This window comes from Equus przewalskii, chromosome 13 (genome assembly GCF_037783145.1).
Source record: "Equus przewalskii isolate Varuska chromosome 13, EquPr2, whole genome shotgun sequence".
NCBI classification, from domain to species: domain Eukaryota; kingdom Metazoa; phylum Chordata; class Mammalia; order Perissodactyla; family Equidae; genus Equus; species Equus przewalskii.
In genome coordinates, this window is record NC_091843.1 from 65627461 (window position 1) to 65651593 (window position 24133).

Consider the following 24133-nt stretch of genomic DNA (forward strand, 5'->3'; position numbering starts at 1 on the left):
CTTTACTAAAACTTTAGCCAGAAATAGAAAACACAACATTTTTATACTCTCCACTCACAACAAATTTCCAATATGATTCCTAAAGGATTTCAATATAAGAGAATTTTCATTCTATCTTTTGGTATTAATGTACTGCTACTGGTCTTATTTCTAATGTAAGAGGATGACCTAAAGAACCACAGATTAGAAAGTTTGAATCTTAAAGATGAATCTGGAAAGCTTCCCAGATGATATATCTGCGTAATAAATTATATATAACTCAGAGGTTTAGACTGATAGAAGACACAAGGAAGAATCAGTAATTAAACTTATTCTCCATGGACGTCCTGTTCACCCAGGGAAATTTCTACATAGGGTTTCTACTCCCTGGCATGCCTACCGCCGGGCTGCTTTAGAAGGCATGAGGTCATTACAATTAATCTTATAATATCCTGACATTTCAACTCAGCAACTCCCAATACCCTACCGAAACACTCGTATCATGATTTAGTAAATCTTCAGAGTTATTAGAAAAGTGGAGTTTTACTTTAGCAATTGAATGCCTACTACATTAAAAAAAAACCCTGTTTTAAGAAGGATTCAAACATGCATGAAATAAGATCTCTGCCCTTTAGGAATTAAAATGTAATTTAGGAGGAGAAGATGTAAATATGAAAATTACAAACAGAAGCTTATTTTATGAGATAGCATTCAAACACTAAACTCATATGTATGTATATTAAGTAAACTATGGTTTCAACCCTAGCCAGAAATGTATTCTTGAATTGCTATATCCAAAATTCTTCATATTTATTGAACCTTATCAGTATCCAAATAAAATATTTTGCTAGTTTAAGTAAAGAAACGTTGTCAGTAATTTCAGACTGCTTTCCTCTTATAACACAAAATGTTGACTGTGAGAAAACCAAAACCTCAGAGATAATATCTACTCAATCTAAATTATAAACTATTGTTGGGATGAAAGTATTAAACAAGATGAACACAACGAATCATCACACACTCAATTATGAATAATTGAAATCTTAAATCATGTAAACAAATGTGGAAACTTGGGCAATGAGGTTAAATCTCTGATGTATAAACTCAAGAGGATAGTCTCAGTAAATAATTGTAGAGTATAGTCAGAATTATCAAGTATACATAGGGTAGAGGACTTACAAATCTTCCCGAGATTCTTTGGATGGTGGCAAGATAGCTAACGTCACTTACACACTTCACAAACATACACAAAAACCATTAGAGTCACAATGATCACAAAAGGCCCATTCACGGTAAAAATGTAGCTGATTTAGGGTTAAATATTAGTTGATATTCTTCTATTTCCCAAATATGCAGTAACTTAATTTTGTTTCAGCTGAAGAAAAGAAGCTGTACACCAATATTGGCTCTAAAAGGTGGAAACAATAGTTTAGAAGTACCTTTAATATTTGGTTTGTAATTATGAAAAGTTGATTTCAAACTTCCTTGAGATTGGGAAACTGCTATTTGATTTTTAAGTGTCCTGTGAGTTTACCTTCACTGCTTCTCAAAGAAAAGTACCAGACTTTTCCCACTTCAGAAGTCTGACTTCCCCATGATACATTTTGAATTGAACCATGGTTGACAGTTTTATTACAAATATGTTGCACTTGTAATTGTTACACCAAAGGAAGTGATTGAAAAAATTTGCAAAGTTATAAAATTGGACTTCAGTTCTGTGGAAAACGAAGGAATAAATGTTAGCTTTAAAAATAATATCCTCAGAGATGTGTATATCAAGACGAAAAGATTCAAATTTGATTTATTATTCACTTTGGGTATAGCACTTTCTGATCTGGAAAAATAAAAAAAAAAAAAAAAACCAGCTGAAGTTATTCCACTTTACATGAGTGGTGACAAATCACTACGTATAGATTTCTTTCCAAAAGCCTCACTGTCCATGGCATAAAAATTGCTAGAAAGGGTTCCGTGTGTTGCTATTTTAACATCTCCCACCACACTATACAAATGCCAGTCGGACCACTCTGCCTTTAGGGCTTTCAGAAAGCGGCTTTCTCTAAAGGTTACAGGTGATGTTATGTCTTCTAAGAATGTCAGCTCTCTTGACACTTCTCCATGATGTCAACATGGTTGATACTCAAATTTAGGTAAACGGGTTTAATTTGAGACAGGATTCTATTCTCGGGTCCGTCCATCTTTATGTTTGCTACTTGTTTCACATATTAGTTTTATTTTAAACAAAAGCCATCCTGCTTCATTTGCCCAGCTTTTAGCTTCAATTACTTTATTTTTACTTTTCATCAGGTGAAATGATACCTTTAGACCCTTATATCTTTAGACTTTGAGACCCCAGAGGAGAGACGTTTTGTTCAGAAACAATACTCAGTCCCACCTGGGTAACAGACACTTTGTCACGCTCTTTATTAGAAATCCTCATGTACAACAGAGTGAAACTGTAAAATTTCTATCATGACACACTTATGGCTAGACTGGATTTTATTTTGTAACATTTAAAAAATTATTTTGGTGTTATTTCAATTCTGAAGTGCTGAAAAAAATGTTACAAGCATTCGTGTATTCTTACAGAACTCAAAAATTAATTCACTTAAGAAAAATGCGTGGCAAGACTTTACACCATCAGCTGAGCTAATTACTATGCCATTTTGAAATAAAAGAAAAGTTGCATAGAAATTTAGTTTGCAATAAAACAGACTTCTAATGCAAATTTTATCTTGGTGTTTGGAAAGGTTTACTTTCAATACCTGAGTAACAGCTCACAGACTAAGTTCATCAGTGTTCTCAACTGCACTAAATAAGCAATAATATGTTCTCCCTCCTGATCTCATCAATTTGGAGATTATTCAATTACAAATTAGGCATTTAAAAATTTTTTTTCCGTTAGAAAAGCAAACTGAATTGTTACTACCTTGTATATTTTTAATAAGAATTGGGATGGAAGTTTGATAATGCTTTTGACAACAATTTAATGCCAACCAAAAATATACCTTAAAAACTCAGAATGTATCCTACAAAGATGTAGAGAAAATACATAATGTAAAAGTTAACAATGTTGCTAAATATACATACCTAGCAGAAGTAGTACTAACATTACAAAAATATCAAATGATCCTATGCCAAGGTTTACCCCAGGGAAAACTGCAGGCAAAGTAAAACATCAAGGTTTTGAAGATTCATAAGACCACAATTGAAGTAAAAGCATCATTTAAGCCTATGATACCAGCACGTGAGCTCTGTGCCCAATTATCCATCTGGTTCATAAGAATTAGGAAATACAGTTGAATTGCTCCCACCCAACACTACTTGTAGGATAGTCACTTCACTGCCCACCCCACATTCTGGGCTTACCACTGTCCCTCATGCTGGAGAATTCTTAAAGCATTTTTGAAGCATGCCGGGACTGGATTCCTGAGTACTATGAAGTCATTTATCTCTGCTATTGGGCAAAGTTTAAGAACTATTATGAGTTTTCAGAGTTGCTTTTTTATATAATAGCCTATATTAGTACAGGACTGCTGTCAGATCACATCCCCACTAGCCATGACCTTCCATCTTTAAATTTGTGCAGACAGCTCTGCTAACCTCCCTCTAATGTCAGATATGATAACTGTGGCACATTGCCATCTCACTTGCTACCATCAACTCTAAGTTTACCATCAATATATAATGTTCTCTAAATTGCACATTTCTAATTGATTTGTTTTATCTTCCACTCCTGAGTACCAGGATTCTATCTGAGTTTATTTGGCACCCACACATATTGCAGGTGTCCAGTCATCTAGTTGGCAGCTATATAGTGACTTCTTCTCCACCCTCAGATTCCTCCCTTCAGCTGTCTATGACCACACTCCAAATCATGTTGCTATTTTTATTGGTTCACCAAACTTACAGCAGCTTCAATAAGAGTTCATGAATTTAGGTGTTTAGATTTTAATTTTAAAGGTAGTATATACTCCTATTGCAAGTACATGCCAAGTCAACATTCCCTACATACTAAAAGAAAGAAAGGAAGACGGGAGGTGGAGGGAAAAAGATAAGGAAGAAGGAAATAAGGAAGTAAGGAAAGAAGCAGGGAGGGAAGGAGGAAGGAAGGAAGGAAAGGAAAATGAAGGAAAAATTCTGCCTTTAACTAGCTGGTTGATCATGGGGAGAAAACTTAACCTGCCTGGGTGTCAATTTTTTTTCAGTTTAACATATAAATCACTGCTTTGTACAATTTTACTTTTGCAGCCATACATTTAATTAAATCTGAGGTCAAATTCCAATATATTAAACAAAGGTTTGGCTGTTCAGTCCTCTGCTCTCTGGCCCCCCTCAGAACATAGTACAATTATCCATGGAATAAAAAAATAATAACTACATTTAATGGGAGCTTACCACATGTCAGGCATTCTGCTATGATGGTTATACACAGTATCCATTTTTGTAACAAAATAGCTCTTAGCATGGACGGGGAACTATACGGAGTGTTGGTGTAGTGGCAAGGGTGCAGTCAGTCTGCTGGGGTTGGAATGCCAAGGCTAAGACTTGCTTAACTATACAATTTCGACAAGTTACTTAATTTGTCTACGCCTCAGTTTCTTCATCTGTAAGATAGAAATAATATTACTTTCCTTATGGACTTGGTGGTGTGGGGTTTAAATAAGATAAAATATCCAAGCACATAACAAGCCCTCAATGCACATCAACCATTCCTATTATCTCAATTTATACAGTAGGAAAGTGGAGCTCAGAGAATTTAAGTAGCAATCCTAAATCACATAGCAATCAAGCTCAAAGGTCTGCAGTGCTGTCACCTGTTTAGGTCATGCTTCTGTCACTGACTAATTGTCCCAAGGAACTCAAGGGTGGGTTTGAAAGCATTTAATTGTTTTTCCAAATTGTTTTTTTTTTCTTTTGTTATGTTAAGGAGATGCAGTCACCAACCACCCTGAACCAAACCAAGCCTCAGCACAAGAGCTACACCTATGGTCTCTGCCTTTATTTTTAATGCTAAGATCTCTTCTCCAGGAGGCGCTTAGGCCTTATTACCATAACCTGCAGTATACGTGGAAGCATGTTTTCCAACTGAGCCTGCGCAAGCGAATATTCACCTCTCCCTTTTTGAATATTCATTCCCCATCCGAAATAAATGTCCCTGCTTTCCCTTGTTTGGGGGCGCCTCGACTTTCGAAATGATTCCAAATGGTCTCCTATTTGCTGCAAATATACTTTACTTTATGAGACAACTACTTCTGATGGAGAGTCTCATTTAACTTGCCAGGAGGGAATACACTTTGGTTCAGTAACACTCCTATTCACTATACTAGATGATTTCTCAGATTCTCACCTGGAAATGTCCACAATTCTGTGATATACTCACCCAAAGTCAAGTCATCACACTGTTCATATCTTCTTAATTGGTTCTGACAAACTGATACTTAATAATCTTAGAATACAAAACCTAGGTACTTTGGTAATGTTACTGGTATTTTTAAAAATTATTGTTATGCACATATGAAAATAGAAACCTTTAAGAAGTGAGATTACACTACCATATTGTTCTTCAATTTGTTTGTTTTATGTGTCTTGGGCACTTTTTCAAGTCAGAGTTTACAGAACTTTTTCTTATTAACAGGTTCATAGTGTTATATCATATGATGCCTCACAATCACTTTCAATAATTCTTAGTTATTAGATTTTTTCCCCAAATTTTGAGGAGTTTTTGTTTTTGTCTTGCTTGTTACTAAAACCATCGAAATAAATATTCATTTACAAAAATCTTTGTGCACTGGCCTGACTATATTTATAAGAATTTGTAACATTGATAAACATTGATAACATTGATATCACTATGTCAAAAGGTATATGCTTTTTATATTATGCTAGATACTGCCAAATTGCCCTTCAAAAAGTTATATCAATTCACAGGCTCATCAACAGTGCAGAGAGTATCTATTTCCTCTCTCTCTCAACATTTTTTAAAATAACAACATAATTTAAGAAAACTCAAACCATAACTGCAAATACATTATGCTGGTTTGTCTCTTATGTATTATTTATTTATACTCTACTATATTTTTTAAAAAGATTTGAGATAGCTTATAACATTAACATACATATAAATGAGACAGTTCAATTTATAATATAAATATTAATCCACACCAAAAAAAAGAAGGGCAACTATATCAGAAAATTTGGAAAGATTTACTCCTGAATGCTTGGCACTAGTATAGGCAACAGAGACATGGTAGAGAGTAAGATAGACAAGTTTCTGGTCTGATATAGCTTTTATTTCAGTAGAATAAATACAAATAAATTAAATATAAATAAACGTGATTTCAGCTAGTGAGAAAGGCTACAAATAAAATAAAACATGCAACAACAGCTAGAGTTACTTTCGAGTAGATCAGTCTTAAACAGGGAGATCATATGATTATGGTTCTATACCAGAGAATGATTCAAATGAAAGCAATCAGTAGGTTTTTAATCACTAATTGGAAGAGAGAAAAACTCTATGCCATGTCCATAGAGAGATGGGCTCCTTGGCAGATCCATGACTTCGGTAATAAGGAAAAACAGGCAGAGGAATACAGGTGGCTTATGGCAAATCAATCATTACACTTAAAAAACAAATGCTCTCACCTCTAGATGATATATTTGTCCTGCCATTTTCCTCAATTGATGGTAATCACTGATTCCTAATCATTTACCATATGCAGTGGGGAGATAGAGGGAATTAAATCTCACATCCAATGAAGGTCAATAGCCAAAAGAGTAAAAAATATTTCACCTCCATAACTGGCTAATACAAAGAATTCCCCTATCTTTCAATGAAATTGTTTTTGATTTCTCAGAAGACCTCCAAGTTTTCATTCCAAAGTAAAGATATGAAAGTACGATTTCCTGAAAGTCAGTGATGAGGCGAGACAACTAGGGTATTTATGAGCCTCTTATATTGTCATGCTCAAAACTGTAGAATGTTAAGCAGACTACTGATTCACTAGAGAAATACTCCCAGTCATCTCAGGTTTGTTTACAACAACAGACAAAGGAGAGACATAGCTCATAGATCAGCAGATCATAAAATGGAGACAGCTCACTGCCAAGGGCAAATTTAGAACTCTGAATGAGGAAAAGATACTGTGCCCACACAGCACCCAGACACAGAAATCCAAGTGAGATAATAAGGGTGTCAAAATTATAACTGCCATATATAGTACAAGAAAGCTCATAAAAAGAAACTTAATTCTAGTGTTGTAATTAGAAATTAATGGAAAAATCTCAGCAAAATCTTCAGAGTGAAAACAGAGCCCAGGGGATCCACCTGAAATGATTTACCAAATTAATGATTAATTGTCAAAGGACTTATGCAAGTAACAACAGAGAAGATTTTTTAATTATGTATGTACAATTCTGTGGTGATAAATTTGAAAGCATCAATGAGATGTACTCCTTTCTGGGAAGATAGTTACAAAATCTAGTTCAAGTAGAAGTAGAAAACCTGAAGAAACCAAAAGCCATAGAAAAAAACCAGAATTGTGAAAAAAATTACAAAATGTCTCAAAAAAAAGTTATACCAGCAACTTCTTTCACATTCGCAAGGAACAGTTTATTGGTATATACACCATTAAAGAAGATAGGAGAGTGACTTTGGATGGAAGGATCTTAAGAGAGTTTATTGATAGTCTGATGTAAGTCCCTCAAGAATCAATGTCCTAATCCAAACCCATCTGTGAAGGAACACCTTTCCCTAAGACTTCCTTAGCAGCAATATTGCCTTTTTCCTGGTTCCTTCTCAATTCCTTTCTAATCAGAATGCACATTAACAAAAGGGGTAGTGTAAGGAGAAGTTTTTGATGTTACATTTCTTCAGAGTCTCTAGCCTTGTTCTTTGATGTTCCAGGATAGGATATATGCCAATAGGATCAAGTCTCTGATTCTAACTTTGAAGAGCCTTATTTACTTAAATGTTACCTGTGGGAGGAATTTGGGAAATAACTTTCTAAAGCAATTAGTTTGGTACAACTCAAAGAACAAAGGAACAACAGGAAAGACATTATGCAAATGTCTGGTTTTCAAAACTATTCTGCCTTGAGAAAAGCACGGTCAGATGCCTAGCAGAGAATGGCACAAGGAGAAGTTTAAAAATATTCTACTGAGAGCTGTCTGGTGGTGTAGTGGTTGAGCTCCTACCTACACTCCATTTCAGTGGCCCAGGGTTCACTGGTTCAGATCCTGGGCACGGACCTACACACCACTCATCAAGCCATGCTGTGACAGCATCCCACATACAAAATAAAGGAAGATTGGCACAGATGTTAGCTCAGCGACAATCTTCCTCCAGCAAAAAGAGGAAGATTGGCAACAGATGTTAGCTCAGGGCCCATCTTCCTCACCAAAAAAAAAATATAAATATATAAAAAAATACAAGTCAGTCATTTGCCATTATGCTTAGAAGCATAAGAAACAGGCTTAACTCTGTCACTCCTGATGTGGCCAGTTTCACATTTCTATGCCTCCTGTGTGCAAATCTTTTTTCAGAAGAACACTTAAAAAGGCAACAAACAAGCAAAATGGAAGGAAGTAAAAAATGCAAACAGAAGAGTGATTATTTTTGTTCATGCTGTTATTTTGGTTATTATTCTGTTTCATGCTAAGTAAGGAAAGCAAGACAATGGGATGACTCACCAAAAAAAAAAAACATAAAGGGAGAAGTGATGGACTTTCAATTTCCAATGCAATGAATAAAAAATATAGTAATGGGGAGGAAAAATAATTTCCCTTCTACCCTTGTAGGTTCTTGGCTGAGACTCCCCTGTAATAAAAGACAGACTAACAGGATAAAAACAAACAGAAGTTTAATAACATGTATACCTCCTGTACACATGGGAGAGACCCAGGAGGACTAAGTAACTCCCTGAAATGGCCCAAGCCACTGCTTTAAATACCATCTCCAGCTAAAGACAAAAGAAGATGTTGGTGGGAGCTTTGGGAGAGATTTACTAATCCTCCTCTTCTGTTTGTAAAGGAAACACCCTTACTAATGGAGATTTTCCTTAATAATGTAAATTTCTCCTACAAAAGGGTAACTTCTACTCAGTTTTCAGAGCTTCTCTTGCATCTGCTGTTTCTTAAAAATTACCAGCTCGTCTAAAAAAAAAAAAATATTACCAGCTCAAGATAGTCCTTATGCCTAAGAAACATAGTTTGGGACAGCAAATTCTACTCCCCTTCAATATTAAGGATAGATGACTAACAGCAAAATAGATCATTTAAGGCTACATATAATTTTTAAGAGATGGGTTTCCTGAATTCCATTCCCACCACCCATGATGCCATCTCTCAGGTCACATAAGCACTACCCCCAAGGTAAGACACACTTCCTTACCATCCTCTTCTCTCCTTTCTTTCATCAATGCACCATTTCTTGCCTCTTATTCCTTCAAGTCCTTGCTCATAACCTGATATCTTATGTAATAAAGTGATTTCCTCCAAAGTGCAATTAGACACAATAGGGCTACCCACCCTACTTCAGAGGATAAAGCATGACTGTGACTTTGCCACCTGTATATCCTGAAAAGTGGTCACCAAAACTACCTTCAATAAATAAACATCCTCTTAAACATATACATATATATGGATAAATGTGTGTGGACGTGTGCATTTTAGTCGTGCACAGAGGCACAACACATAAAATAATTCAGTTTGGGATAATGCATGCCATGATCATAGGTAGCTTTAAATTTCTGTGGTTAAATGAAGTTTCGAAAACTCAGTCCAAGTCTGATCTAAAGGGCTTACTGATCTAGGCCCTTTGAGAAGTAAAACTTTTCTAAAATACAAAGTAGAAAATTGTGATCACTAAGCTGGAGTTACCACTGTGATCTTCCCTGTGTATGGCTTATTCAGAGCCCTACAAAAAAGAACACAAGGTAAGCTGGGGGCCTCTGAAGCTCCAGCCCCATGCTTCTTCAAGGCTACAATCCTGTGAGCTATTCTTGCAATGGTCTTTGATGTAAAATAGTGAAAACACTGGATTATCCTAAGAATACTATTTTAAAAGGAGGAATTTCTGGGATTGCTTTTTTTCTACTGCTGACCCAGAAAGACCCACGAATCCATGGCAAGGAAATTGAGTGTGACAAGACCATCAGAGATTGCTCAGCTACAATGAAGGACCTGGAGCCACCATGTTCCACAGCAGGGATAAATCACAGTCCATGTTTCCATAAGGCGGGGATCCATTAGGAAAGGAGAGCTGAACACGGGAAAAATTCTACAGCCAATTCACTATTGTAGCACTCCTGTGTTGCTTTTCCACTAATGAACAAGAAAAGAATTCTATTCCACCACCAATTATTAATAAGTATCCATGAAAGACATAATTGTCCATCAACACCATTTTTGAAATATAGATGCTCTGATCAAAGGTCTGGCCTACATTAGCTCATTTAACTTACACATGTGTTCTCTTCTGGTGCTATAGGTAATGAATATCAGTTACCACCCTTGTAAGTTTTCCAGTTCAATCTCAGTTACAGTCACTGCCTTGGGTTATCCATTCTAATGTACTTTGCATTCAGTAGACAATAATCCCAGTCACCCGGTCCCCAGTCACCCACAATATGCTGGTTTTATTACTCCAACAATCATCTCCTGGACTTTTCTCTAATAGTCACTGCAAGCAAAGTAAGAACTGAGTACTGCTTTCTGTCCACCCTTGGGATGTGACCGCAGAATGCTCCTCCACATCTCTGGGAGGCAACCAAGCTGCTTGAACTGATTTTTCAAGTCAGCCCTTAGCCCCATGTGGTCTATTTTGATTCTATCAGCTTATGCCAAGGACAGAGGATACATGCCCTTGAGTGAACACCTAATGCCAATTTGAGTCCATTTTCCTCCCCTGTTTTAGCCAAGCATGGCTCTTGCCTCTAAACACTCATTGCCTTTCCTTCTGCCACCACAGCTTGTTGCTGTCCTAGAGTTTTATCTCCCCCACTGACTAAAGTACAGGATTGATTCCTGCACTGGGAGGAAAGAATTTAATTGGTGAATAACAGTCACTTTTGTTCCCTTGCATTCAGTGAATTTATAAGCTACCAGTATTTCAAAAAATAGGGCCTTCAGGCAGGGGTAGCATTTGAATCTGAGCATCAGCCATTTATCTACCTCAAGCACTCAGTGCCCAGTGAAGCTCAGTTGTTACTTAGAAAGCCTTAATAGGCATCATGGGACCCTAACACATCCTCTCTCACACACATAAGCAGTCTGGCAATGTTCCAAAGAACAAAGACCCAATACAGCAGCTCTCCACCTTCCTTTCAAGCTCTGTTCCTGCTCACTTAATTTTTGTGTGTCTCAAATTAAGCTATTTAAGGCATTTTCCTCACTAAAATGAAAATTAAAACTAATATTATAGAAACAGAAATACCTATCAGTCTTTCTCAGAAATACAATTGAATTAAATGCCAGTACTTTTAAAAGAATAACTGTATTGTGGCCTATTGTGTCCCAAGATTCAAACAGCAAGCCCAGCCCCACACTAAGGTGAACAGAGGGAGCCCCCAAAGGACTTGCCTTCCTGCATGAATATCCACAAGCTACTTACCAGGTCATTCTACGTGTCTGTCTCAGCCACAAGGCCACTTCAGTTCTGTGCTAGAGAACTAAACGATGTCCAACTGCCCTGCACGCTGGTACTGAATGGAGTGAGCTGTGAATACTAACATATGCAAACAAATACAGTGTCATAGGACATGGATCCAGTGAATGATGTAACCAAAGAATTTATTTTGTTCATGGGGTAGAGGGAGGAGAAAAGCCACACTGACAATCTAATAGGAGAGAAAGTGAGGAGTACAGCAATGAGATAAACTGAATGGAAATCTGTGAACCCACAAGTGCAAATCAGGGAGGAATTAATATCTTCAGAGACCTAAAGGTCTCATTTCTAGCCCTTACTTCTCCCCTCACCCCTATCCATGCATAACTCACAAGTAATACTAAATTACGAACTTGGTATAGAGAATTATCCAGAGGTGGATTTTTCCCCCATATTGACTACCTGTATTATGTTTTAAAATTTCAATTAATAATTTTTCTCCAAAATATTCTTCTGCTGGTGTACTAAGCACATGCTAAAAATGCTAAGAGGCTAATTGCTTTTTCCACATCAACAGGAACATAATTCAGAGTACATAGGACAAAAAAGAAGTCACACAGAAGTGGTAATGTTTCTTTTGGTTCACCCATGTTTTCTCTTTTTGAGATGTTATTAAGGATGAAGAAGTAAGCTAAATTTTTTTGGAGGACACTAGGGTCATTCTTAAAAGACAAGTAAGAGACTTTTGCAAATAACTAATAATTGATCAACTACAACTTGTGACTCTGCTGTAAGAGTCAAGCAACATGTTACAGAAAAACAGGAAATAGATTCTTCCCTCATTTGGGGAAGGAAGAACGGTATTAGGGAAAGCTTGGGAAACAAGGGTGCATTTGAACTAGGTCTTCGGTGATGAGAGGGATTTTGATAGCTGAGTGGTGAGAGTGGGAGGACTGGGCCAGTGTTAAATGCAAACAGGGTACTGAAGGCAGAAAATAGAGACAGCAGGAAGCTTCTAGGTTATACATGTTTGCTATGAATGATATTAAGGTGACAATTAAATTCCTTTTTCCTGATTTTTTTTGCTTATAATATAAACTTCTGATCTGTAATTTATTCTTCTGAAAGGACCTGTTCACTATACACTAGTCAGTGGGGTAAATGATATGGATGATATTTTTCTAATGGAGATGAGAAAACTAAACCAAAGGAAAATCATAATAGCATTAAACAACTTCAAATATCCTGACACAAGCTCAAGTCTTTTTCTACTTAAAATGGAAATTCTCCTTAAAATTTGGCCAGACTCACAGATAATTTTATCTCTTGTTAAATGGAAACCACAACAAGAACGATCATTCTAAATGTTAGGACTTAATTCTGACAGACAGAACTAATATAATAGTAAGGAAAGAACAGACTTTTTATGAAGATGTGGTTTTGGGTCTACCAATTAGAAAAAATGTAATTCTTGGCAAACTTCATGAATCTCACTTTTACCATATGTATAATGAAATAAAAATGATCTATGTGGGGTAGAAAAAATAATTTTCCCTCTACCCATTCTAGGTTCTTGGCTGAGAACCCCCTGTAATAAAAGATAGATTAATGGGAGAAAAACAAACAGAAGTTTAATAACATGTATCCCTCCTGTATACATGGAAGATACCCAGGAAAACTGAGTAACTCCTTGTAATGACCAAAGCCACCACCTTAAATACTATCTCCATTTGAAGACAAAAGAAGATGTTGGGCTGGAGGGAGGCCAGCTATGGGAGGTTAACAAGGGTAAGGTTGTTATGCAGGTTTAAGTCATTGTCTCCTACATTGATAAGAGTTTCTAGAGATTGAGTCATCTTTTACTTCCTGAGAAGAGGGAGACACCCTTCCATATGGAGATTTCCCTCATAAATGTAAATTTCTCTTCAAAAGGGTAACTTCCTTACCCAGTTTTCAGAGCTTTTTCTACGTCTGCTATTTCTTTTCTTTTCTTTTTTTTTTCTAAGATTGTCACCTGGGCTAACAACTGTTGCCAATCTTTTTGTTTGTTTGTTTGTTTTTCTTTTTTTCTGCTTTATCTCCCCAAACCCCCCCTGTACACAGTTGTATATCTTAGTCGCAGGTCCTTCTAGTTGTGGGATGTGGGACGCTGCCTCAACGTGGCCTGACGAGCAGTGCCATGTCCGTGCCCAGGATCCGAACCCTGGGCCACCACAGCGGAGCGCTCGAACTTAACCACTCAACCACAGAGCCGGTCCCTGCTATTTCTTAAAAATAATCAGCCTAACATAATGCTTATACCAAAGAGGCATATGTGGGGGTAGTATATTTTGCTCCCCTTCATCGACTTTTCACATATATATGGCAGTGTCAATGCAAATAACCAATAACCATTCTATAGATAAGCAATAAGGTGACTTTTACTTGAGCCTGGCTGAGGACTAAAATCCAGGAAGGCAGTCTCCACAAAGAAAGAAGGCATTCTGGAGAAGCATGGTTTTCAGTACAGTTTTATACCTTTTTAGAACAAAGAACATGCATCAAACATGCCAAGGATACATATTCATCAAAGTTTCAAAGAGATATTCAGTCACAGATTAGCAGATTGACATGACTCTGATGTTCAGGAAAGGAAACTTATCCTCAGGAGTACTGATACTGAGGTTAGTGATACTGAGCTTACTGATACAGGTTGGATCGGAAAGGAAGTATGCATCCTTATCTTCAAAGAGTTCATTCTTTTACTTTGAGATAATGTTTAATGAATTCTTTACTTTAACAGTTAAAGCAGATGTACAATATATCTTTAATAGTCCATAAGTCAGGCTTCTTTAGTTCAAGCCAAATCAGGTTTAAACCAGAATAGCTACCTTATATTCCTCAATATGTGAAAAATTTCTTGTCAGCAGCATTTCTGGTCCAGAGTAGATATTCAATATATTGTTGGCATTATTACTATTGAATATAGGAAGTTACTAAGACACTTAGTTCATAAAAAATAACTGAGGGTTTGGTATAGCCTAGACTTCAGAAAAACATTTCAAAACATTCAAAGAAAAAATACATATATCTTCATAGCCACAGATTCTAAAAGGAAATAAACATTATGAGAAATAGAAGATTGCGTGACCACAGGCCCATTTAGAGTCAATCCGAACAGACCCCATCTCTTACGAACAAAGTGATTAAGGATTGTCTTTCAGAAAACCAGCAAAGTCATCTAACCAGGGCATGCGCAAAAAAAGAAATCATGACCTGAAATGGCCTCAGAACTAAAGATCATCCCCGCTACGGGACCCAAGGACTGGGACATGACCGGAACATGAAAGTCCAACTCTTATCAGAAGGAAGGGGTCCCTCATTCAGGAAGATCCAGTGTTAAAATTCCTTCCTCACCTCATACAAAAATGCTTAGAACCCTATCATAAATGTTTAGCACCTCATCATAAATGTTTAGAAGCCTGTCATAAATGTTTAAAATCTTACCATAAATGCCCGAAACCCATCAATCAAAATCTGTCCCACCAGTGTTTCCACATGCCAGCCTATTCTCCCTAAATTCTTAAATTTTGTCCCAAATCCTGAATTGGGGGTACAGATCCGAGGGCACAGGCCCCCCATCTCCCTGCAGATCAATCTTGCAGAATAAAAGCTGATTTCTCCCCACAAAGAATGATGCCATAGTTAATTGGGTTTTTTTATGCATATTGGGCAGAGAACTCCAATTTTGTGCAGTAAAAACTGCAAAAAATTAAATTCTAACCCTACAATCTTAACTCAGTTTGGTCCATTTGCCCATGCTATTTCCTTTGGCTGAAATTTCCTTTTTCACATATTCAAATTATATTATTTAACAAATCAGAAAGGAATTGTTTCTGTATGTCTAATCTAATTTTTGCTCTTGCCTCACACGTGGCCATGTTCCCTTTATTCATTCTCAAATTGTCCCTCTTTCCTCTTTTTTTTTTTCTATTTTATTACTAGAAACACCAATGGTTAGCTGAATCATTGGAGAAAGCACAGAATGCTGGCAATTAATATTGCACCCTATGCCTGACAGACATCTCTTTACAGGTGTGACTGGGCCACAGAAAGATGGGTGAGGGTAAGGAGAGTGAATCATAAATGAGCTATTTGAGTTTCTTCACTCCAACTAATGCCAACACTAAGACCTGCAATTCATGAAGCTATATCATCAGCATTCTTATCTCCCCAAGGACAAAGACTAAAATATCCATTATTGAAGCAAGAAGTTCATTTCCATTTTGCACTTTAGCTCTCTTAATGTATATAAAAAAGAAATACATAAAGAATTATGCAGGTAGGTACTCTGCTTTTCTGAATGGCACCTATTACATGAATTATCTCAGGGCAAAAATATAAGTTAAATCAAAATGCAGCAAAACAACTGTCATGATTAATTAAATGGCACGTAAAGTATAGATTTAAGGTGTCATATATCAGTAAAGTCTACTAAAAAAAAGTTTATCGTCATGCCCTAAAGGTTAGATCATGACATAGTCTAGAAGCATGACTCTTCTGGAAGCATAAAGTTGAACAACAAAGTATATATTCTCTGCTTTCAGCTCTGTAGAGTATAAATTTAGAGTGTTTAGCAGAAATACATCAACTGATTGCAATATTCATAACGATGCAAAAGAATCATTTTCTAAAAGAGAGCAGATTATCATGAAAATACTGATTTTATTCTTTCTTAAAATTAAAGTGTATGTGCATATGTGTGTGTTTTTAAGGGGCATTACTGTGAAAGAGAAACTGAATATACAGAGGGGAATAAAGAAAATAACAGCAAGAAAATGTTAAAGTTGATAAAATAGATCTGCATTTGAAAAGAGAAAAAGAGAAAGGAAAAAGGCTCTGTTCTTCTTAGAAAATCATTGACCCCCTTACCCTCTCCACATATGCTCTGATTAGCTCAATAGCAGTCTTTATCACATCCAAAGCCTTCAGCCTTGAAAAAACACTCATCTCTATGCAAGGCAATTAGGAAAAAAGTGTGCCCCGTACAAAGTAGGTTCTCAATAATGATGCTTTGGCCATCCAGAACAACACGGAAAGGAGATAGGCATTAACGAGTCAGGTCTGCTGAAAGTAGCACATATTTTAGAAATAAAAGGCTTTGCTAGTATTGGAGCTTAGGGTTGGCTACCCCACAATATCCCACAATGGCATATTAATTATTTGAATTAAAGTTACTTGAGAAGCAGTCAAGGTAAAAGAAGGCATTTCGATCCTCCTCTTTCTGTTCCCCCTGAAAGCAGGAAATAAGTCTCCCACATGAAATGTACCTTCCCTACACCAGGAGATAGACATTCTTATCACCAGAGTAAGGAATTCAGGGCTGAGAAGCTGTGTAAACAAATCCTGTTACTTTCACTAATTTACTACCTCAAGCCTAAAATCCGCTTCAATTCCTCTCTTACTACGTACCCCAAAATCTAAGTTTCTTTGTCCCGTCTGTCTTCACAAATTTACTGTTTCTTTGTATAAAACGATATAAAAGCAGCCTACTTTGCCCTTCTCGGGCAGCATCATTTTTATGATCTCTGATACATACGTATTAAATTGGGTTTTTCTCATGTTATTCTGATCTCGCGTCAATTTTATTATTAGTCCACCCACAAGAACACAAGAAGGGTAGAACAGGGAATTTCCCCCTCCTCAATACTAGAAAGGGCATAATGCCATTTTTGAAGGTCAAGAAGTCTTTCGAGTTCACTTCATTTCTGGATATTGTGTGCTGAAATTAGAATAGTCCTCCTAAGGCTGGTTAGCATCTGCTGAACCAGGTCAGCATAAAGAAACGAGCTTTAACATGATTGAGATTCTAATTATTTCTACATGGTCATTACTTCTGGGGAAATTACTTTAGGAGCATATACTTGTTTAAATACATCCATTTAATTTTGTTTTTTGGTCTCAAGCACATGAGCAACGCTGGAACAACTTACCAAGAAGAACTAAAAAGTTCCAAATTCCTCCAAAAAAGTAGCAAAACTAGAATAGCAGTATCTGAAATAGACTCCCAAACCAAGACTTAGTACTATAGTTTATGTTAAATTTTATAATCCTAAACCATAGTTTAAGTTGAAATTTTAAGACATGCAATACAGTATTTTCCCAAAATGACCATGGCAAGATTTCTAGTCCCACAAGCTCTTTCAGATCCTTGCCACTCTCCCACTAAGACGTGTGGGCTATTTCCCCTCCCCTTGAAACTGAGTAGGATTCTGTGATTACCTTGACAAACAGAATACAAGAAGAGACTCTGTGTGACTTCTGAGACGAGTCAAAAAACGCAATTCCGCTTTTGCTGGCTTTTCCTCTCTTTTTCTAGGCATGAGCCTTGGGAGCCCTCTGCCAATTTGTAAGAACTCCAGCTACCCTGAAGCCACCAAGCTGGCAAGATCACACAGAGAGACTAGAGACAGAAAGATGCCCAGAGAAACCTTCGAATAATTCTAGCCGCCAGCCTTCAAGTCTTCCAGCTGAGGCCCTAGACTTTATGGAGCAGAGACAAGTCAGCCCACTATGCCCTGAAAAAATCCCTCACCCACGGAATCTGGGGACATAATAAATGAAGTTTTGTGCTACTAAGTTTTGAGGTGTTTTATTATACGAGTATAGTAACTGGAACATCCATATACAAGAAATATAGAGATAACTTGTAGAAAATGTTCCATTTAGTGAATCTGACTGCTCCCTTCATTTTGACTGTCCTTTAGGAATGCTGTAACACTTCAGTATCAGTATTAGATTCCTTAATGAAATAAGAGAATCTATTCTAAGAGATCTATTGTATAACATGGTGACTATAGTTGATAACACTACTGTATAATTGACATTTGCTAAGAGAATGGAATTTAAATGTTCTCTCACCCACAAAAAGGGTAAATATGTGAGGTGACGGATGGGTTAATTAACTCAGTGGGGGGAATCCTTTCGCAATGCATATGTATATCAAATCGTCACACTATACACATTAGATATCTCACAATTTTATCAGTTATACCTCAATAAGGTTGAAAAATGTTTTAAAAAAGAAAAACAATAGGCTCTTTCATAGTTATTCAGCAAGTATGTATAGAGCAACTAGAATGTGCAATGAGATGTTCTAGGCATTTTGGGGTATGGAGAACCCCTTCAGGAATATATAGCACAGGCAATAAGGCCTACCCACAATAAGGCAGAAAGTGATGAAACAAAGAAAAACAGATATTGTTTTTCAGATACATGAGGGATTGCTTCTCTAGGTAGGAGAATGGAGTCATGAAGGACTTCATGAATGGACAACAATTTGAATATCTGAGGAAGAAAATTCTATGTAGAGGAATTAACATATATATATAAAAGCTCAGAATTTGGGAAACATCGTTGGAATCAAAAGTACACGAAAGAGAGAGGAGGGAAACAGGATTGGAAAGGTAAGTAGGAGCTATATTAAGGTGGGAGATTGGAGTCCTTGAGTGACAGGAAAAGTCTGAATTGATTATTTAAGCAATGGAGGACGATTGAAGATTTTAGAGCAAAGTAATGACATGATATGGGCTGTACTTCAGGAATAATGATGCCTTTTACTTCTATGGCACTTTATCATTAAAAAGCACCTCAGCGGGGGCTGGCCTGGTGGCTGAGTGGTTGGGTTCCCGTGCTCCGCTGCAGGCGGCCCAGTGTTTGGTTGGTTCGAATCCTGGACGCGGACATGGCACTGCTCATCGAGCCACGCTGAGGCAGCGTCCCACATACCACAACTAGAAGAACCCACAATGAAGAATATACAACTATGTACCAGAGGGGCTTTGGGGAGAAAAAGGAAAAAATAAAAAATCTTTAAAAAAAAAAAAAAAAAAGCACCTCAGTGGAGGCCTGCCCCGTGGCATAGCAGTTAAGTTCATGCGCTCAGGTTCAGCAGCCTGGGGTTTGCTGGTTCTGATCCTGGTCGCGGACCTATGCACCACTTATCAAGCCATGCTGTGGCAGACATCCCACATATAAAGTAGAGGAAGATGAGCACGGAAGTTAGCTCAGGGCTAATCTCCCTGAAAAAAAATAAAGCACCTCAATGAATCTTATCTCATGTTCCTATCACAAAACTCTGTGAGGCATGTAGAGAAGAGATTATCATCAAAATAATTCACCCCAAATCACAACGTTATTCAGTGGCATAAACCAGACTCAGAGCCAAGCCTTTACGAAAGTGCAGCAGGCTTTCAACTAAAATGTATGGTTAGCTAGTTGATGGTGTGTGAGAAGGAAGGTGAAAAGACAAGTCAGGGAGGTTCTGAATTAATCCCAGGGGAAGATGATGAGAGTGGGAACAAGATGAGACATGCCTTATTGATACAGGAAGCAAAACATCCAGGTAGAAGATGTTAAACCACGTTTCTCACTGAAAAGCAGACATTGTAAAACCTCTAAATTTTATTCCATATGTATTGCTCTCAGTAAATCATCCTATAATTTTCTAGTTTATAAAAGGAGAATTTATGGACCTCTTAGTAACTAAATTATCAGTACAGAAAATTAAATGGAAAATATATACATTCCTCCTGAAACAAGATAAAATTTTAACGTTTTCTTATTTTATTAAGTTTAACACTCAGTAATGAAAAATGTCATGCTCTACCACTTATAGTGGAATGACATCAAAGCCTAGTCTTATGAAGAGGTTTTAAAACACTTGAAATATTCTAACAAAGGAGTAAAATTCTCCTTTGTATTCACTTCAATCTCCATAAGAAAAATGACTACCAAATAAAAAGATAAAGTGCTTCTGTCTTTTTCTCTCTCCTAAATCTTAAAACAATTTATAAAAGTTCCAACAACACTTTGGACTTCTATATACAGATGTAATTAAAAAGCCTAGAAGTGCATGCTAAGCTAAGCCTCAAGAATTGGAAATCACTAAAAATCAATAAGAAATTAACATGGTAAACTACAGTTGGTCTTGAAGATCTTTGCAAATTCACAAAATGCTTCCAGATCATGGCAGTTTGCCCCCAGTGCTCCAAGGAAACAAGATAGTTTTGTCATATTTCTGTTTCCTCATGAATGGTAATGGTAATTATTCTCCTTTCCTCCCTAGTATCTTGTCCTGTGCCTTATTACAAAGGGGAAAAACAATAAGTTATAAACATGAAATCACACCAACAAGAAGCAAAGCCAAATGGATGTACCTTAGCACCAAGAACCCCCAGGGCAGAATAAAAGCCCAGAATTTCTACACAAAGACTCGTGGGCAAAGTTTCAAGAGCTATTTGAACAGAAAATGAACTAAAACAATTAAAATGTTGATGCATTTTAACTGACATCGAATCGCCCTCTCTCCTTAACGACCCTGCCAAAGCTACCCTCGGAAGCAAATGTCAGGAGGAATATTTCATAGTTAAATCGACAATCAAACAAGAACAGCTGCATGGGTCTGGCACATTGGAGATTCTGAGAGCATTTACCAAACAGACAACCTAGGAGCCGGATTTGTTAAGTAAGGACATGAGAAGATATCCTACCAAAGTCCAGGAAGAAAGAGAAAAGAAGATTTACTCCCAGAAATAAATGTGCTCACGCTGGTATTCATGTGAGCTTCATCCTGTGACACTCAGAGCTCTCAATGCATTCATCTTCAATCTTTCCCAGATGCAACTTCATAAGTAGGAAATACCTAACACTGGATATGCTGAGTGGGCCCTTCTGCCTGTAATAAGACCACCAACCGTACTGAAGGAAGTGCTGCAAATAATGAGGGAGAGAAGTGCCATCAGCTTTTCTTCCCATATTGTAATAGTATCATAGTCACTTCATCACTCAGATATCATTTAAAAAATCCCTCATTGAACACTGCTGAAAATACTCTTCCGCCTACAGAAAAGCATGCTGATTGGAACTCAATTGGCTTAATCTCTTTACTGTTTTGATCTTAAGGGTCTTTATTCATCTCAGCCATTTCCATTAGGAAAGATATTCTTATATGATCTCCATTCATCAACTAATTTGCTTGACTTCAAAGTCACTAAATCTCTGTACAAGTTTTTCTATTCTGAAGATGATAAAAGGATTGTAAAATCTATAATGCAAACTGATGAAAAAATTTTTTAAAAACCTTCAGTTTTAAGATCGTGCATCATGTACATTTTGTTTTTTTATTCCCATTAGCTTTCAACACATTCATCACATTCTTTCCCAAGTACATATCAAGTATTGACCAAAGCTCCATGTGCTCAGAGTTTAGAAAGAATTGCAACTTTCCTCCTGAATCTCCTGTGCAGGATGTTGGTTATTTTCATTTACATTTTGACCTTGATATGCTGTCTTTGACACACTAACAATAAACGTGATCTCTTCAAAGAGTCACAAATTTGCAGATCAACATACCAACAACTTTAAATAACAAGGTATAAATGTGCAGTTGAAAAAATATCCATAATGATGCTACCAGTGACAAGGAGTTGTTGCATGTGCATTCCCATGAAATGACCACTTGTAGTATTTGTATCCCATGGGGCTCTCCCATGTTGGCAGGACACAGAAATCTGTCAATGTTGGTACTGTATCATATACTACAGTGTTTCACTAGAGGGTTTCCATACAAATGTATGTTACAGCTTCAGCCCCAGCTCTTCCCAACCATATCATTTTCCTCTCTCCCCTCACCTGTTTCTGGAGATAGAGAGCTGATGGTGGCTAGCTTCAGGCACGGTTCCTGAATTTGAATATCAAACATTAGGGAGAAGAAATCTCTAATGTTTGATGTGATGTGATGTACGTAAGTCAGATCTCATGACTTCTCTGCTGGAAACACTCGACTGAACTCCCATAGTTTGTAGAATAAAATCCCAGCTCCTTCCAGTGACTCAGAAGCCCTGAAAGGTCTGATCTCCATGCCCCTCTTTGACCTCCCCGTTGTCTATACTCCTACCTTCTCATTATGTTTCAGCCACACCAGCCTTCCTCCTCACCTCCAGCAGCCAGCAGTACATAGTACATTAAGGACATAGACTGCCATAGCGTAAATTGCAGCCCTGGCTCTGCCACTTCCCCACTATGTGATGTTGGCCAACTTACTTAACTTCTCTGTGCAATAAGGGAGAGTTCCTCCATTTATAACTTTGGAATAAAGATAGTAGCTACCTCAAGAGGATACTGTGAGTATTAATATGAGTTCATATTTATAAAGGACTTGGAAGTGTCTGACACTTCCAATACTGTTTTGCTGATTATTTCCCCTTTCTAGGCTTGAATAATTTCTGTTCCCTCTGTTAGGTATGTTATTATGCCAGTTGTCAGCTCAAGTGTCCACTTTCAGAGCAGTCTTCCACAAACATCTCAACCAAAGATGTGAACACTACCCACCCTGACAGGTTACGCTTTCTCTCAATGCCCTCATTGCTGCCTGTCATTATCTCATTCTCCTATTTCTTTCTTTTCATTCTGTCTTTGCTCATTAAGATGCAAGCTCCATGAGGGCAGAGAGCTTGCTGCTTTTTGAATCTCTAGCTCTTGACATAGAACTTGAACACATATTGGACATTTGTCTAAATACGTGTTTAATTAATTAGCTAATTGGATCAGGAGATCTGGATTCCAATCCCATTATTTGGAAAGTCACTTAATTTCTCAGAGTTTCAATTACCTCATTTATAATTGAAGATAATTACAGCCTCTCTACCTCTGTCTCAGCGAGATACGCAAATTGGATAATGAAAGTACTACAGAAATCGTAATTAGTACCCAAATATTAGTTATTTTAAAGAAATAAGCTAACACAATAGGATAAGTACTAAACTAAGAGTCAAAAACTTAATGCAATTTCCTTCAAGTCCTTATTGTGAGACCTTAGGTAAACATGTACATCCCTGAGCATCCAATTCTTCATTGCAAATGATGGTGATACCATTTTATGAGGATTACATGACTCGTCTAGCCAATTGTAAAAGTCATGTGTGAATATAGACAAAAGGTTACTGAGAAAATAGTGGAATGAGACCAAGACATCCTTAACATTCCCCTCAGCTTGATTACACTTTAGACAAGGGTCTTCCTAAACATATGCCCTGATTTCCCTTTTCTTATAGCGTTTTCTTCAGAAGACTTGCAATTGTAAATTCTTTCTTTGCCCCTTTAAGTCATAAATCTTCCCCGAGCCTCCCACAACCCAAGAATGTTTTCCTCTAGCACATGGGAACCATCAATTTGAGATGTAATCATCAAGAAAGATAGTACCCCTATCTCTGAGTCTTCACGGGAAGGTAGGAGCCTAACTTTGATAAGGAGGAGTTAGCAAACACAGATGGTTCAATCGCGTTGAGCAATGTCCTCCAGTACTATTTCACTAATTCATCTTAGTGCTTAAAACCTCTTCCACCTTTGTTTCAGCAGAATTGAGTTCAATCTCTCCTCTATTGTAATAACCTTGATCCCTATTATGATAGTCTTGAATAAAGTGTTCCTTGCCAGTTTAACTTGTCTGGTGCAATTTTTCTTTGACGAATTATAGGAGTGAAAATAATGACACCTTTGAATTAGGCTGAGCTC

General features: G+C 37.1%; 1 long non-coding RNA gene across 3 annotated transcripts in view; it reads right to left on the bottom strand.

The window, feature by feature from the left end:
* LOC139075138 (uncharacterized) overlaps positions 1-24133 on the bottom strand; it is a 784499-nt gene that overhangs the window by 556862 nt on the left and 203504 nt on the right. Inside the window, exon 1 of one of the 3 annotated variants that reach the window (XR_011525239.1) lies at positions 11588-11700. The exons of the other annotated variants lie outside the window; for them this stretch is intronic. This is a non-coding gene — a long non-coding RNA (uncharacterized lncRNA). Of the gene's footprint in view, positions 1-11587; positions 11701-24133 lie in introns of those variants that run through there. 3 annotated transcript variants of the gene reach the window in all.